The sequence below is a fragment of the Equus asinus genome, chromosome 8, assembly GCF_041296235.1.
Source record: "Equus asinus isolate D_3611 breed Donkey chromosome 8, EquAss-T2T_v2, whole genome shotgun sequence".
Taxonomy (NCBI): Eukaryota; Metazoa; Chordata; class Mammalia; order Perissodactyla; family Equidae; genus Equus; species Equus asinus.
Window position 1 is genome coordinate 28,624,375 of NC_091797.1, and position 15,405 is coordinate 28,639,779.

General features: G+C 46.7%; 1 protein-coding gene across 2 annotated transcripts in view; it reads left to right on the top strand.

Moving 5' to 3' along the window:
- Window positions 1-15,405, top strand: part of FKBP5 (FKBP prolyl isomerase 5) — a 119,157-nt gene that overhangs the window by 5,611 nt on the left and 98,141 nt on the right. For both annotated transcript variants that reach the window (XM_014830853.3, XM_070515024.1), the window contains exon 2: window positions 386-601. The gene's annotated coding sequence lies outside the window, so the exon portion shown is untranslated. The remainder of the gene's footprint in view (window positions 1-385; window positions 602-15,405) is intronic.

The window sequence follows — 15,405 nt, forward strand, 5'->3', positions numbered from 1 at the left end:
GCCATGTACTACCAGTGGGATACTGGGATGAACACTACCTCACCATAAGCCTCAGTTTTGTCATCTGTAAATAGGGAGAGTAATAATTCCAATATCACAGGCTTGCTGAGAGGATTTAAATGAGCTAATTCGTATAAGGTTCAGTCCGGTGCCTGGAACATGGCACACAGTCATTTCGTGGTAGTTCTTGATTCCCTTGGAAGACAGGCCAGCCGCAGAATGGTCCTGCCCCCGTGGGAGGCCTCTGATGCATGAGCCAGGCGGGGGAGCTGTGGGAGGAGAGAGAGCAAGAGAGGGTGGCTAGGAGGGCCCCTTCCCTTTACTCAGCCTCTCTCTCCTCGTGCTGGGATCCCACACTGACACATCTTGTACTTCCCGTTTCCAGGGAAATTCCTCCGTGCTGGACCGCACCCGCCCTTGAGGACCTCCCGATCTCTTTGGGCAGAACGGAAGCCAGACAGAGACGGGGACTGCGAAGTGACAATCCCCAGCCCTGTATGTGCCAGGAGCCCCTGAGGGGCAGGCGGCCATGCGGCAGGAGGGCAGGGGCCGCCGAGGGAGCCGGGCCTGGGCTGCTGGGACAGAGCGCTTCTCAGAGGAGGTGGGGACCCCGTGGAGTACGTGACTCTGGCCCCTCCAGCCTGCGCACACTCCAGTTAGCGGGACAGAGACCCCTCCCCACCCATCCTTAACCTTCCACAGCTTCCCGCTCTGCTGGGAGGCCCTGTCACCACACACACACACACACCCTTCCCAGACACCCCCGAGAGGACCAGCTGCAGCTGGGGGGTGGGGAGAGCACCGTCAGGGTTCTCGGATCGCTCGCCCCCAACTGCTGAGCCGCTTCGAGGTTTAAAGCAAAACATGATTCTGTCCTTCCTGCCGCTCCGAGGCACCCGCGTTATTTTTAGCAGGGATGCAGGGCAGGCACATTTCTCCTTGACTTTCACTGGGGACATCCCCCCACCCCCCAGCCAAGACTCAGCCTGGGGAGGCCAGGACGGAAACCCCCCTCCCAGAAAGGGGAAACGGGTGTGTTTTCTGTTCCTTCAACTCACCAGAACAGGAGTTACGGTCAAGCTTGGGGTTGCACTGATGGGAAATTCTAGGCTCCAAAGCCCATGGGCTCCATGCCATCCCTATGAAACTGGGAGCAAGGGGAGCATGGTGTCTGGAGTGGAGATGCCCAGTTGGGGGGTGTTGGCGTCCCAGGGGAGCCACTTGGTCACCGCCGGGCATTGTGGACTAGACAGGGCACCAGCATTCTGGGTGGTATTTACACAGGCTAAGCATGGCTGTTCTTGGTATTTCTCTGTTTGTGTGTCTTTTAGATGCTAGCAGTACTTTATTGAGGTATAATCTACATACGGTAAAATGCACAAATCTTAAGCGTACCACTCGATGAATTTTGACAAATGCATATTTCCGTGTAACCATCACCTAGATTAAGATTTTGAACTTTTTTTGGCACCCCTAAGTTCCCTTGTGCCTCTTCCCAGTCAGTCCTCACCCCAGAGATGACTACGGTGTGATTTCTATCACCATGGATCAGTTTCGTGTGTGTGTGTGTGTGTGTGTGTGTATTTTACAAAGTTAAAAGAAATACAGCTGCCATCACAGAAGAGGTAAGTGAGCAATACAAATTTTAGCATGAAAGGGGGTCCTCAAAAAAGGAGAGTTATGGGACTTTGAAAAAATTAAGGAATCATTGGCACGGGAAACAGGAGGTTCAGAGCCAACCCAACCCCTCACGATTGGGACAGAGGGCTTGGGACACTTCTGGGAGCAGAGAGGCAGAGAGGGGGAAGAGCAGGAGTGAGAGAGAGGCCTGCCAGGGCTCCTCCTGGGTCCAGCCACCCCTGTGTTCTGCTCTGGGTCTGTGCCCCCTCTTAGCCCCCTCACCACGGCAGATTTCAGCAAAGCCAAGGCTGCAAGGAGGGGCACTCTCAAGGGCATCTACCCAGAGACGGGGAGAACTAGGGCCTCTGCACAATTAGGTTATTTATCTTTTCTGCCTTCCCTTTCAAAGTCTGTATGATTCTGGGCCTCCTTCACCCTTTGGCCTGCTTGGGGAGGGGAGAGGCTGGGGCTCTCAAAGGAGGGTGGTAGAAGGAGAGTCATGGAGCTCCACATTTCTCTTTCCTTCATTTGAGAACACATATTTGAGCCCCAACCTTGTGCTGTAGCTTCTGCTGGGTGCTAGGGGTAGGAGGATGACTAAGACAAATTTTCACTCACTAAGGAGTCAAGGGGAGCATTGCCCAGTGAGGCAAGGCCTTATAGCCCCTTCAAATCAGAAATGAGGGGCTCAGAGAGGTAAAGTGACTTATTCAGTGTCACACAGCTAGCTGCTGGCAGAGGGAGGCCAAGAACAGGGAGCCTTGACTCAGCCCTTCATCAGCTGGGGGTGAGAAAGCAAAGGAAGCAAAATCAACCGTTTGAGTCCCTGGCGCTCTTCCTCGCGGGCTTTCTGGAGCAGCAGAAAGAGCACTGACCTGGAAGTCGGGGCACCTCGTTTCTGCTTCTAGCTCTTAGAAGCACTTTCTTTCTGACCCCTGGTTTTCTCCCACGTGCCTGAAGAAGGCAGCCTCCAGAGAAGCGTTGAGGTTCTTTCAGCCCTAACTTTCTCAAGCAGACCCTGCATTTTCTCACCTCGGTGCCTCTGCTCCAGTTGTGTCTGCCACCTAGAATGCCCCCTTTCCCTCCCACTTCCTTCCTCTGACATTCTTCCAGTCGTTTATGACCTAATTCAAATGCTGCCCCTTGAGGCCCCCACGGTATTTGGGGATCTTTTGAGTGGTGTCACCTACGTCTCCACTGCTAGAGCAGACAGAGCCCCCCCCTCACCTTGGGACCCTCCCATCCCAGAGCAGGGCCTCCCACTGAGAAGGCATCTTCTTTACCAGCAACTGCTGGAGGAGTTGAAGTGAATTCTTGCTCACGCCCCACACTTCCACGTGCCTCTTTCAGCTTTCAGAGACTGAGCTCACCCCTCCTCAGGGCCTCCAAGAGATTGTGCCTTCCTGCTGGGCAGGCCAGCCCAACCCAGGGCATCAAACTGGGGCACTTTTGGCAAAGGCCCTGGGAGGTGACCCCAAGAAGATTGAGAAGGACAGGCAGGGCCTCAGCCAGAAGGATGGCTGCTCCACCTCACCTGACCTGTCCTCAGTCCCAAACGCCTGGGCAGAAATCCTCCCTCACAGTAAACATATGGCTGCTGTTCCCACAATGACACCCAGGCCCACTCCTACCTACTTGCCCACAAACAGATTAGCAACTTTGCAAAAATGAACCCCGCTGCTCTCTCTACTCTGGAAATACACACATGCACGCTCATCGTACATATGCACATGGGCACACACAGACATGCACATCGGCAACATATACATGGACATACATGCAGACACATAGATGTATACATGAGCACCATGAGTGCATGTGTGAGCATGCAGCCATGCCCACATGCCCCGTGGGTGCACACACTCTCACACATGTGCACACATGGGTACACAGGCTCGCATGTATGCACGCATGGGTGCACATATAGGCACACTCACTCCCCCATGATGATGTGGGGCTCCTTTCCACGCTCAGCTCTCAGGGGAGCCCAGCTCATGCTTGCTGAGCCAAGGATGCTCCAGGGGAACGTGGGATGAGGAAAGCGCTCCATTGTTGGGGTCTGGCTGCCTCTGGATTTACATCAAACTGGGGTCTTTTGTCTTAATTTTCCTTACTGATGGCCCTGTGGGAAGCAGAGAAAGCCCAAGAGCTATGGGTTCACTCCAGGCAGCACCTTGCTTGGGTGGCCAGCAGGGATGGGAGTTGGGGAGGGGGGGCGGCGAGTAAGGCTTCCATCCTCCTGTGAACAAATGTCTCCAAGGAGCCATCGTTCTATGGGACCAGTAAATGTGGGACTGACCTTCTCAATGCTTTCACTGTCACTCTCTTCATTCCATCCATTCCTCCCATTGCTGCAGGGGCCTCTGGCCCATGTCCTCTTCCTGTGGGGAGATGGGAAAGCTTTGAAGAGAGCCCAGTCCCAAGGTTGATGTGGCAGCTCTGGGGTTGACAGCAGGGTCCTCGGCAGGCTGGCCCCCTCAGGTGGAAGGGGGGCTTCTCTTGGACTCCCCCAGGGCAGCACAGCACTAATTCAGAGGCTGGCGAGGTGGAGTGGTGCTGTTTGTGATACAGTTATCTGATCTAGAGGGTTGGGCAGGGAGCAAGCTTGGATCCCGTTAAACCCAGTTCAGCTGCAGCCCCTGAGCACAGAGCATAGGCCTGGCGGGGTACTGGGGTGGGCGGGGAGGTTGAGGGGGTGGATACAGAAATGAGTAAGACACAGTAACTGTGTTCTAAAAGTGTGTGTGTCGGGTGGGGGCCCAGGAAAACACCACGCAGCAGAACAACACCTAGGAGTGGCACTCAAACACAGCATGCTCCACACTGAAGCCATCACCTCTGCCCTCCCCTCCCCACAGCTTCACAGACACGGCCACCTGCCAGATCCTCCTGCTGTATTTCCTGTTTTGGGTACTAACGCCCCATGGTGGCCTAAATCAAAAACTTGGGGCCACCCCAGATCTGCCCTCTCTTACTCCATCCAATTGGCCCGCCATCCCATGGGTTATTCTTGTCCCGTCCCTCCCCATTCCCTCTATCCTTTCAGGGCTCTATTCTGACTGCTTTATATATTATATATATATTAGTTTGTTTAATCCTCATAACAACATTGATGGGTGCCACCATTATTGTCTCTATTTTATAGATGAGAAAATTGATATGCTGAGAGTTTGTGACTTATTTACCTAAGGTGACATGCCTAGTAAGTGGCAGAGTGGCATTTACACACAGCCAGTTCAGCTGAAGAGTCTGTGCAGTTAACCCTGCACTATCCTCTCTCACTCCCTGTTATGAATATTTGCCAGCTTGTATAGCTCTTGAGCGATCAGTCAATTAATGTCTGGTGAATGAGTGAATGAACTCATTAAAATTTAATGGAATGAAGAAGTAGGGCTCATCTTCATTTATGTAAGATGCCAGCTGTGCTAAAACTATTTTATTTTTACAGAACATAGAAAATTTTAAAGAAAATAGATTTTGAGAGTAAAATCCCATCCACCATGTTTTCATCTTACCTTCTTGCTTTTTACATGGAATTTGTATGGATTCTAAGCCTAAGTTTTTTCATGTCAATGAAGAGAGATGTCCTCAGGACTCTCTAATGGCCTGCTTACCGTCACCTGCTGCCTGTGACATGGGCAGGTGTCAGTTACATACCGAGCAATCCCTGTGGTTATGCCCCCAGGGAGACAGACGCACTGAGAAGGGACCTCATGCATGGTGAGTTGTGGCTGATGCTGAAAGAACATTCCGTCTCAGCACACAGGCCAAGGACAGAGTTATTCCAACCAGGGATGGCTGTAAGGGCTTTCTGGAAGAGGTGAGATTTGGGCTGAGTCTTGAAAGATTTGGATAACTTTTGGAGAGAAGGGAGAAGGGCAGGGAAGTCCAGAAAATGTTTGGACCCCCGGGTTTGGTGGCAGGAAGGGCAGAGCAGGAAGGCAGGAGAGAGAGAGGATGTGATGGGAGGTGAGACCAGGCAGGTAACAGCTGCATGGTGGAGTGGCAGAGGCTGAAATCGCCTTCACCTCCACCCTGGCGGCTGTACAATTTTTGGACAAGTGGCTGCTTTTTTCATTTTCTGATATCCTGTATGCAAACTGAGCATTTAAGCCTGGAAAAGCTCAGATGAGACTCCCCAGGGCAGGAGAGTTTGCTGATCCTCCAATCTAACATGCTTGGCTCTCCACCCAACAAGCCAACAGCTTCAGTCTCCTTATGCTCACTTCTGAGGGCGGTGTGGCTTAGAGGATAAGCCACAGCTTTGCCACTTGCTGCCTTGGCAGATCATTTAGCCTCTCCTTATTTCCTTAGGTTGTTGTTGAAGATTAAGTTAGTTAAGACACTTAAAGCATCTAGAACACTGGAAGTGTCGGCTTCCTATATGTGCCTGGTAGACATGAGCTCATATCGTCACTGTAGCCAGGGTTTGTCATAATGACGCAGACTCCCATTGGGTTATCCCTCTTCTAGGCCACAGGATTTGCCCTTTGCTGCTGCCTCTCTCTAGTCGCAGGGTTCTCCCCACAGGTGTGGTTCCTGTTGACCTGAGCAATATCCTCCCCACCCACCAAATGCCCAGCATCAGTCACTCCCACTTTTTGCCCCTGCCCACTTATCCCCACTCTGCGGATGCACTGGCTTCTTGGGATAAGATTAATTTTGCTTTGTGCCTACAGGGCTAGGACAGCAAAGCAAAACTGCAAAGAAAGCTGAATACAGTAAATACTTTCTGAAAGTGCACAGGGGACGTGGCCAATTTCAGTTCAAGGGTCAGCCCGGTTCCAGACAGCAGAGCTAAATCCCCAGAGAGTAGACACTGGTGCCTCAGCGTCTCCCTGGGGGTGGCCGGCTCATAGCCCTGTGTGTAGCCAGGCTTGGGAAATACCTGTTGGTCGTTTGCACAATGGGGTGAGAACAGCATCCAGCTATGCAGTGACAGCCCAGAGATCTCTGAGAACTAGGCTGGGATGGGGTACAAACCTGGCTCCTCACAGCGAAGGGGTAGGTGGAGAGGGGATTAGCTTACAAAACAGAGCCTGGGCCCTTGCCCAGCGCCAGCCCAGTGGCTGCTCCTTAGCCAAGCCTGAGGGCCTTGACGATTCTCAGAACTACCAGGTTCCCCTTCTCCCCCATCCTCCCCTTCTTACCCACTTCTGGGGCTTTCTCCTCACACCCTCCCATCCTGCAAAAGCTTTCTCTTAAATCCCCTAAAGCAGAGTTTCTCTTTATCGCTCATTTTTTGACAACTGGATTATCATGTGCCAGGTGAGATTTTCCTTGTGTTTATCCTGCTTGGGGTTCATTCATCAAATTGGGAACAATTTCAGCCATTACTTATTCTAAATGATTTCAGTATTCCTTCTATTCCAACCACTAATTTCCAAAGATGGTCTGCAAGGACTACCTGGGAGCTTGTTAACAACACCCCACCCAAGTAAGAACCTCCTGGGAGCCTGGGAGCCTGTGTTCTGAACAAGCTCCAGGCTGTCTTAGGGCCCCTGAACCGAGACTACTCAGCGGGGACCGTGAGTACTTCAACGGCTGGGCCTGGGTGTCACTCGTCTCTGTGTCCCCAGTCCTGGCAGGGCCTGCTTGTTAAATGGAACCCTCAGCTGCAAGGCTTACTCTTCATTCATTGAGTCAGCAAGATTGGTGCCATCTCCCTTCCCAAGCAACTGAAGCCCCGTACTAAAAGGATGACACTTGGGGCCAGCTGGTGGCATCATGGTTATGTTTTCGTGCTCCACTTCGGTGGCCTGGGGTTTGTGGGTTAGGATCCCGGGCATGGACCTACACCCTGCTCATCATGTGGGGTCTCACGTACCAAACAGAGGAAGATTGGCACAGATGTTAGCTCAGCAACGATCTTCCTTAAGCAAAAAGAGGAAGATTGGCAATCGATGTTAGCTCAGGGCCAATCTTCCTCAACACCCTCCCAAAAAAGTATGACACTTGGATTCATGAATTTCAGGCATCAGCCAGCAGAGGAAAGAAACCCTCTGGGGACTTTGAGAGGCTCCCCCAAATCCGTGAAGGAGGCCTCCAGGGGAGCACTCCCACTGACCTAACCACGTTGGACCTCTGTTCTCTGTCAAATGGAGATAAACATTTCTGTGGTGAGGGTTGCGGTGGTGGAGTCAGCCTCAAACATTAGAAATTCTGGATGACAGGCTTCGTTCACTTTGGGGTTAGGAGTAGAGGGGAAAAAACAAGTGAGCAGGTAAGAAACAATTATTTGCAAGCTAATTCCTAGAAAATGCCGAGAGAAGCAGATGGATAATGTGCCAGACTAGTAAATAAGCACACAGGTTGTTTTAGATCAACATTACGGAGGCATGATTTAGGTACAGCACAATGCACCCGTTTACTTGTGCAGTTTGATGAGTTCTGACAAATGTGTTTGCCTGTGTAACCTCTATCACAACAGAGATCATTTCCTTCACTCTAAAAGTTTCCTGGTTCCTTTTTGCAGTCAATCCCCACCTGACCTGAGCAGCTCCTAATCCGCTTTCTGTCACTTTGGGTTAGACTGGTAATTCCTAGAATTTCAAAAACATGGAATCACACAGTATGTTCTCTTTCGTATCTGGCTTCTTTTGCTCAACCTGCTTTTGAGGTTTGTCCATGTTTTTGCATGTACTCGCCATTGGCTCCTTTTTATTGCTGTATTGTATTCCATTGCATGGCTATACCACAATTTATTCAGCCTCCTGCTGTTGGAGATTATGGTTGTTTATAGTTTGAGGCTATTATGAAAAAGTTGCTGTGAACATTCTTGTACAACTCTTTTTGTGAACACATGTTTTAATTTCTCTTGGGAGCAGATTTGCTGAGTTATATGGCAAGCGTATGTTTACCTTCAAAAGAAACTGCCAGACTGTATTCCAAAGTGGCTGTAGGTTCCCCCCAGCAAAGGATTAGAGTTCCAGTTGTTCCACAGCTTTGCCAGCTCTTGGTATTGTTGGTCTTTTTAATTGTAGCAGTTCTGGTTAGGGATAGAGTGGCCTCTCACTGAAGCACACATATGCCCACTCCTCCAACCGCTTCTGGAACCACTCCGCCCTGCCCCCTCCCTGCTCCCCAGCTGTTCCGACGATCTCTGTGTCTCCCATGCTCTGGGATCCTTTCCTGGAATTCTCAACCTCTCGAAATTTCCATAACTGGCTCCTTCTCATCATTCAGTTCTCAGCACGTGTCACCTCCTCAGGAGGTTTTTCGTCCCCTCCCTCTCTCTTTGTGTCCTCAACACTTATCACCTTACCTTGTTTTTTCCTTTGTAGCAGTGAGCCCTATCGGAAAGAATCTTATTTGTTTGTCTACCAGTTGACTGTCTGCCCCATGACAACATCGGTTCCATGAACAAAGGCATCTCGTCTGTTTTGTTTATCTAGAACAGTGCCTGATAGATAGTGGGTGTTCAATATATATTGTTAGATGGATTTGCAATACAAAGGGTATGTTCAATATATTGGTCTTTGTGGTCCTGGGAATTAAAGGGCATGCATATCAGCAAAGCAGAAATGTTTAAAGCATAAATTATTTTTATTGTCTGGGGCGGTTTGATTTTGCATGTAAATATGCTTGGAAACCTAAAAATGTAGCAAAGTAGAAAGAGGAGGAAAATCAACCATAGTTCCGCCAAATTGTTGTGGTTTAAAAGTGTAAATCGTTTTTAACTACTAACTAGTTTTAAATTTTTGATATTTTTTAAGTTAGCTTTTGAATAAGTAATATTTGCATATGGGTAAAAATTTAAATAGCATATCCTTCTGGAAAAGGCTGCTTACATACAAACATAGATATATCTGCATTTTTTTCCAAAAATAGTACCATACTGTATACATTGCTCCATACCTTGCTTTTTCATTTAACAATTTATCTTAGAAATCATTCTACATTATTATGTGTATCAGTTAAGATTAGGTTCAGCTTTGAGTGATGGAAAATTCAAAATATCAGTGCCTTGCAAAATTAGACACTGATTTCTCTCTCATTAATGAAGTCCAGAGGTAAGTAGCCAGGCACTGCTAGGACTCCACAATTATCAGGGACCCAGATTTCTTCTGTCTTTTGCTATGCCATCCTCAATATGGGGTTTCTACCTCATGGTTCCATATGGCTACCTGAGCTCCAGCCATTATATCTGCATCTAGCTGTAGAAAAAGAAAAGGAAAGAGAGGCACAGCTTTCCTCCCAATAAGAGAAGGATACTTCCTAATGTTCAGTTCCCATTGTCCAGAACTTAGGGACACACGTAGCTGCAAGGGAGGTGGGAAACATATTTTTTATTCTAGGTAGCCATGTACCCAGCTCAAAGATCAGAGGAGAATGGATATTAGGGGGTAACTAAAAATCTCTGCTACAGTATACATAGATTTGCCTCATTCAAAAAAGTGGAAATTTGTATAGTTACCTGTTCAACAAAAAGTGGGAGCCCCTCACCAAGCTTCAGGTCCTGCATTTCCAAATTGAAGTCTCCCTTAGGTGTGCAACTGGTAGAGCTAGGTCATGTGTCTGTGTGCTAGCTGCAAGGGAGGCTGGGAAGTTCTGACTTCCAGATTGAGGGGCAAAACTCCCAATAGGGGAATTTCCCCAAATATAGAAAGACCATTTAGAATTTGGACCAATCCTCTTGTCAAAGACAATTATATATGTCAGACAAATATTTCTAAATTTTAAAAGCATCAAAAATCTAACAAGATAGTGAAGAATTACTGGACCAAGATACATGCAAAGATAGGAGTCCAGAGAGATTAGAGTTGCCAGTTAAAATATTGGACTCCCAGTTAAATCTGAATTTCAGATAAGCAACAAATAATTTTTTACTGTACGTCCCAGTTAAATTTGAATTTCAGATAGACAACAAATTATTTTTTAGCATCAGTGTGCCCATGCAATACTTGCAATGCTTGGGAGATACTGATACTAAAAAGTAATTTGTTTTTTATTTGAAATTCAAGTTTAACTGGATGTCCTGTATTTTTATTTGTTACATCTGGCAACCCTAACTGAGCAGTGAGCGCAGGACTCGGGGCTGCTTTTGCCTAAGAGCATTTGCTAATCTGAGTCATCAGAGAGGCTGAGCTGTGCTTTTGAAAGCTTCTTAGACTTTGGGGTACAAAACTGGAGTTCAAGGCTAACCAAGGTTGGAGGTTCTGACAAACCACCCCTGTGGTAGACTATTGCTTTGATGACCGCCTATAAACCATGTCCTATCCTCTTGACTGTGGGTTGGCCCTGTGATCCACCTTACCCAACAGAATGTGGAGGAGGTGATGTTGTGCCTTTAAGAAGGCAGCGTCCATATTGTGGCTCTGGGGGAAGCCAGTTGCCCTGTAAGAAGTCCCACTGCCCTAAGAACTGGGACCTAACCACGGAATTGGTGACGTGTACCCAGCTGGATCTCCGAATTGCTATGGACCTGTGGCTGGTGTGAGCCTGTCCTTTCCTCCTTTTTGAATAGGAATATCGATTGAGATTTTCCTTTCTCTGCTTCACCATTTCTTGTGGGGAACAGATAACTTGTCTCTTTAGTTCAAAGTTCGTCAGGTTCAGAGGAGTATCGCTTGAGAAACCTCCTTCATACCTGGACCTGATTTAGATGATGAAATTACCGACTTCAGGCTCAATCCTGGTATAGCAATGGGGTGAGATTTGGGGAGTCCTAAGGGGTGGTGAGTGTATTTTGCACGTGGGAGGAAGTGCATCATTAGGGGAAAGAGGGCAGACTGTGATAGATTGTTACTTTGCTGGCCCCCCGTGAACTATGGTCTGAGTATTCCCGCCATTATTAGTTCCCTCCCCTTGAATCTGGACTGGCCTGTGAGCAGCTTTAACCAACAGAACATGGTGGAAATGATGCTATCAGTTCCAGGCCTAAACTTTAAGAAGCTCCTGGCAGTTCCCACATTGGCCCTTTGGGGGAAGCCAGCCACCATGTTGAGAAGTCCAATTACCTTGAGACCGCCACATTGTGAGAAACCCAACCTAGCCTCATGGAGAGACCGTGTGGAGAAGAACTGAGAACTCTGGCCAACAGATCAGCTGAGGTCCCACTTGCCTTCCATGGAAGTAAGGCCATCTTGGAAGCAGACCATTCGGGCCTGGTCAAGCTTCCCCAACTGATGCCACGTAGAGTAGAGGCCAGTTGTTCCTGCCAAATCCGTCCAAATTGCAGAATTGTGAGCAAAGGAATACAATAGTTATGGTATTCAGCGAGGAGTAAGCAAACTACTCCCCAGGGATGGCTCTCTATTCTTTTTTTTTTTTTAACAGCTTTATCAAAATATTATTCATTCACATACCTTACAATTCACCCATTTAAAGTATGCAACTCAGTGGTTTTTGGTATATTCACAGATACGTGCAACCATTACCACAGTCAATTTTAGAACATTTTCTTCACCTCAAAAAGAAACCCTGTACCCTTTGCCTGTTATCTTCCTATCCTTCCTTCCCTTACATTCCCAGTCCTAAGCAATCACTAATCTAATTCCTGTCTTCTGTCTTCCCTGTTCAGGACATTTCTTATGAATGGAAGCACATAAAATGAAATCTTTTGTGACTGGCTTCTTTTACTTGGTGTAATGTTTTCAAGGTTCATCCACATTGTGCGTCTATCAGTACTTCATTCTTTTTTATGGCCATATAATGCTCCGTTGTATGGATATACCATATTTTCTTTCTCCATTCATTAGTTAATAGACATTTGGGTTGTTTTCACCTTTTGGCTATTATGCATAATGCTGATATATATATTGGTATACACGTATCTGTTTGAGTCTCTGTTTTCAATTCTTTGGGGTATATACCTAGGAATAGAATCGCTGGGTCATATGGTAATTCTATGTTTAACATTTTAGGAAGTGCCAAACTGTTTTCCAAGGAGTTGTACTATTTTACATTCCCACCAGCAAGGCACAGGGGCTCCAATTTCTCCACATACTCACCAACACTTAGTCCCCTTGTCGAAAATCAGTTGACCACAGGTGTGTGGGTTTATCTCTGGACTCTCAATTCTGTTTCATTGATCTCTATGTCTATCCTTGTGCCAGTACCAGGTGTCAATTAATGTTGCTTTGTAGTAAGTTTTGAAATCAGGAAATGTGAGTCCTCCTGCTTTGTTTTTCTTTTTAAATATTGTTTTGGCTATTCTGGGTCCCTGGCAATTCCATATGAATTTTACAATCAGCTTGTTGATGTCTGTAAAGAAGTCAGCTGGGACTCTGACAGGATTGCATTGAATTTGCAGATCAATTTGGGGTGCATTGCCATATTCACAATAAGTCTTTAATGCATGAACATACGATGTTTTTCCTTTTGTTTAGGTTTTCTTTAATTTCTTTCAACGATGTTTTGTAGTTTTTAGAGTATAAGTTTGGCACTTTTTTGTGAAATTTATTCCTAAGTATTTTATTCTTTTTGATGCTATTATAAATGGAATTTTCTCTTAATTTCATTTTTTGATTATTCATTGAAAGTGTATAGAAGTACAACTGATTTTTGTTATTGATCTCGTATCCTGCAACCTTGCTGAATTTATTTATTAGTTCCAATGGGTTTTTTTAGTGGATTCCTCAGGATTTTCTATATACAAGATCATGTCATCTGTGTAGAGACAGTTTTACTTCTTCCTTTCCAATCTGGATGCCTTTTAATTTCTATTTCTTGCCTAATTGCCTGGGCTAGAACCTCCAGTACTTTATTAAATAGAAGTGGCAAGAATGGACATCCTTGTCTTGTTTCCTGGGGAAAGTATCCAGTCTTTTACCATTAAGTACGATACTAGTTGCGGGTTTTTCACAGATGCCCTTCATCAGGTTGAGGATGGCTGCCTGTCTTAGTAAATAAAGTTTTATTGGAACGCAGCTATGCCATTCATTTACGTATTGTCTATGGCTGTTTCGTGCTATAATGACAGAGTTGAGTAGTTTTGACAGAGACCATATGGCCTGCAAGCCTAAAATATTTACCATCTGGCCCTTTAAGAAAAATTCCGCCAACATCTGTTTTAAACTGCTGAATTTGGGGGTAGTTTGCTATGGAACAAGATATAACTAAAACAACTCCCCATCTTCCAGTGGGGCCTCAAAGAAGTACAGCGTTGAGTAAGGAGGAACCATAAGTAAACAAACCCTCCCACAGACGGTAGTCCAGCTTCAAGCCATCTGGGAGGCTCGGAAAACCAGAAGCCCTGAAATTGGGTTAAGGTGTCCTGGCTGGCTCGTGTCCCCAGAAACCTGCAGAAACAAATGGAAGTCCTTTCCAGAGGAAGATTTTAACATCGTTGCCGCAAAGGATTTTTCAAATACCGTGTCCAAAATACAACCAGGTACTTGAGGAGAGAAAAAAACACGAGGAAGAACCAGTAGTAAAAAGTGACAGGGGAAGTGGACCCATAGGGACTCCAGATTGGAGTTAACAGACACAGACCATAAAACAACTCTACTTCCTGTGTTTAAGGAGAGAAAAGCCAAGCTTGACAATTATAGCAACGCACTAAGAGATATAAGAAGTGACATGGCAGATCTGAAAAAGAACCAAACAGAAATTCTAGAACTAAAAAAAAAAGAATAACCAAATTTAAGAGCTCAATGGATGAGTTTAAGAGGAGAATTTTTTTAAGAGCATTTTTTTTTAAAGATTGGCACCTGAGCTAACATCTGTTGCCAATCTTTTCTTCTTCTTCTTCTTCTTCTCCCCAAAGTCCCCCAGTACATAGTTGTAGATTCTAGTTGTAGGTCCTTCTGGTTGTGCTACGTGGGATGCTATCTCAGCATAGCCTGATGAGTGTGCCACATCCGTGTCCAGGATCCAACCTGCAAAACCCTGTGCTGCCGAAGTGGAGTGCGTGAACTTAACTACTCAACCACAGGGCCGGCCCCAGGAGATATTTTTTGTTTTTTGAGGAAGATTAGCCCTGAGCTAACATCTGCTGCCAATCCTCCTCTTTTTTGCTAAGGAAGACTGGTCCTGAGCACACATCCGTGCTCATCTTCCTCTACTTTATATTTGGGAGCCCTACCACAGCGTGGCTTGCCAAGCAGTGTGTAGGTCCATACCAGGGATCTGAACCAGCGAACCCTGGGCTGCTGAAGTGGAATGTGCAAACTTAACAGCTGTGCCACTGGGCCAGCCCCCCCGAGGAGGATTTTTTAAAAAGTTGAAGAGAGAATTAGCGAACTGAAAAATAGTTGGAAGAAAATTTTAGAACAAAGCACGAGAGGACAAAAGATAGAAAATAAACAAGAAAGTGGTGGGGCCAGCCCTGTGGCCAAGTGGTTAAGTTCGCATGCTCCACTTCAGTGGCACCGCTCATCAAGCCATGCTGAAGTGGCATCCCATGTGCCACAACTAGAAGGACCCACAACTAAAAATATACAACTATGTACCAGGGGGCTTTGGGGAGAAAAAGGAAAAATAAAATCATTAAAAAAAAAAAGAAAGAAGAAAGGGATGTAATGAGGTCTAATATGTGTTTCGGGTGATGGTCCAGACAGAAAGAGGAAAAGGTACAAAAACAGTATTTGAACATACAATGGCTGAGAATTTTTTAAAATTGATGAAAAACTATTCAAAAGGTGATAGGCAGCCATGAACTGACATATGTTCACTCCACCGTGTGTTCTCTTAAAACTGTACATCCTTCATGCACAAATCCACCTTGGAAAGGATTCTGAATCCAGCATGGAGGTAGCTCCCTAGTGGATGGAACAGGGCTCGGGTGGGCTGAGTTCAAGTACAAGCTCTGCCACTTCCTAGCTCTGCCGCCTGGAGAAGGTT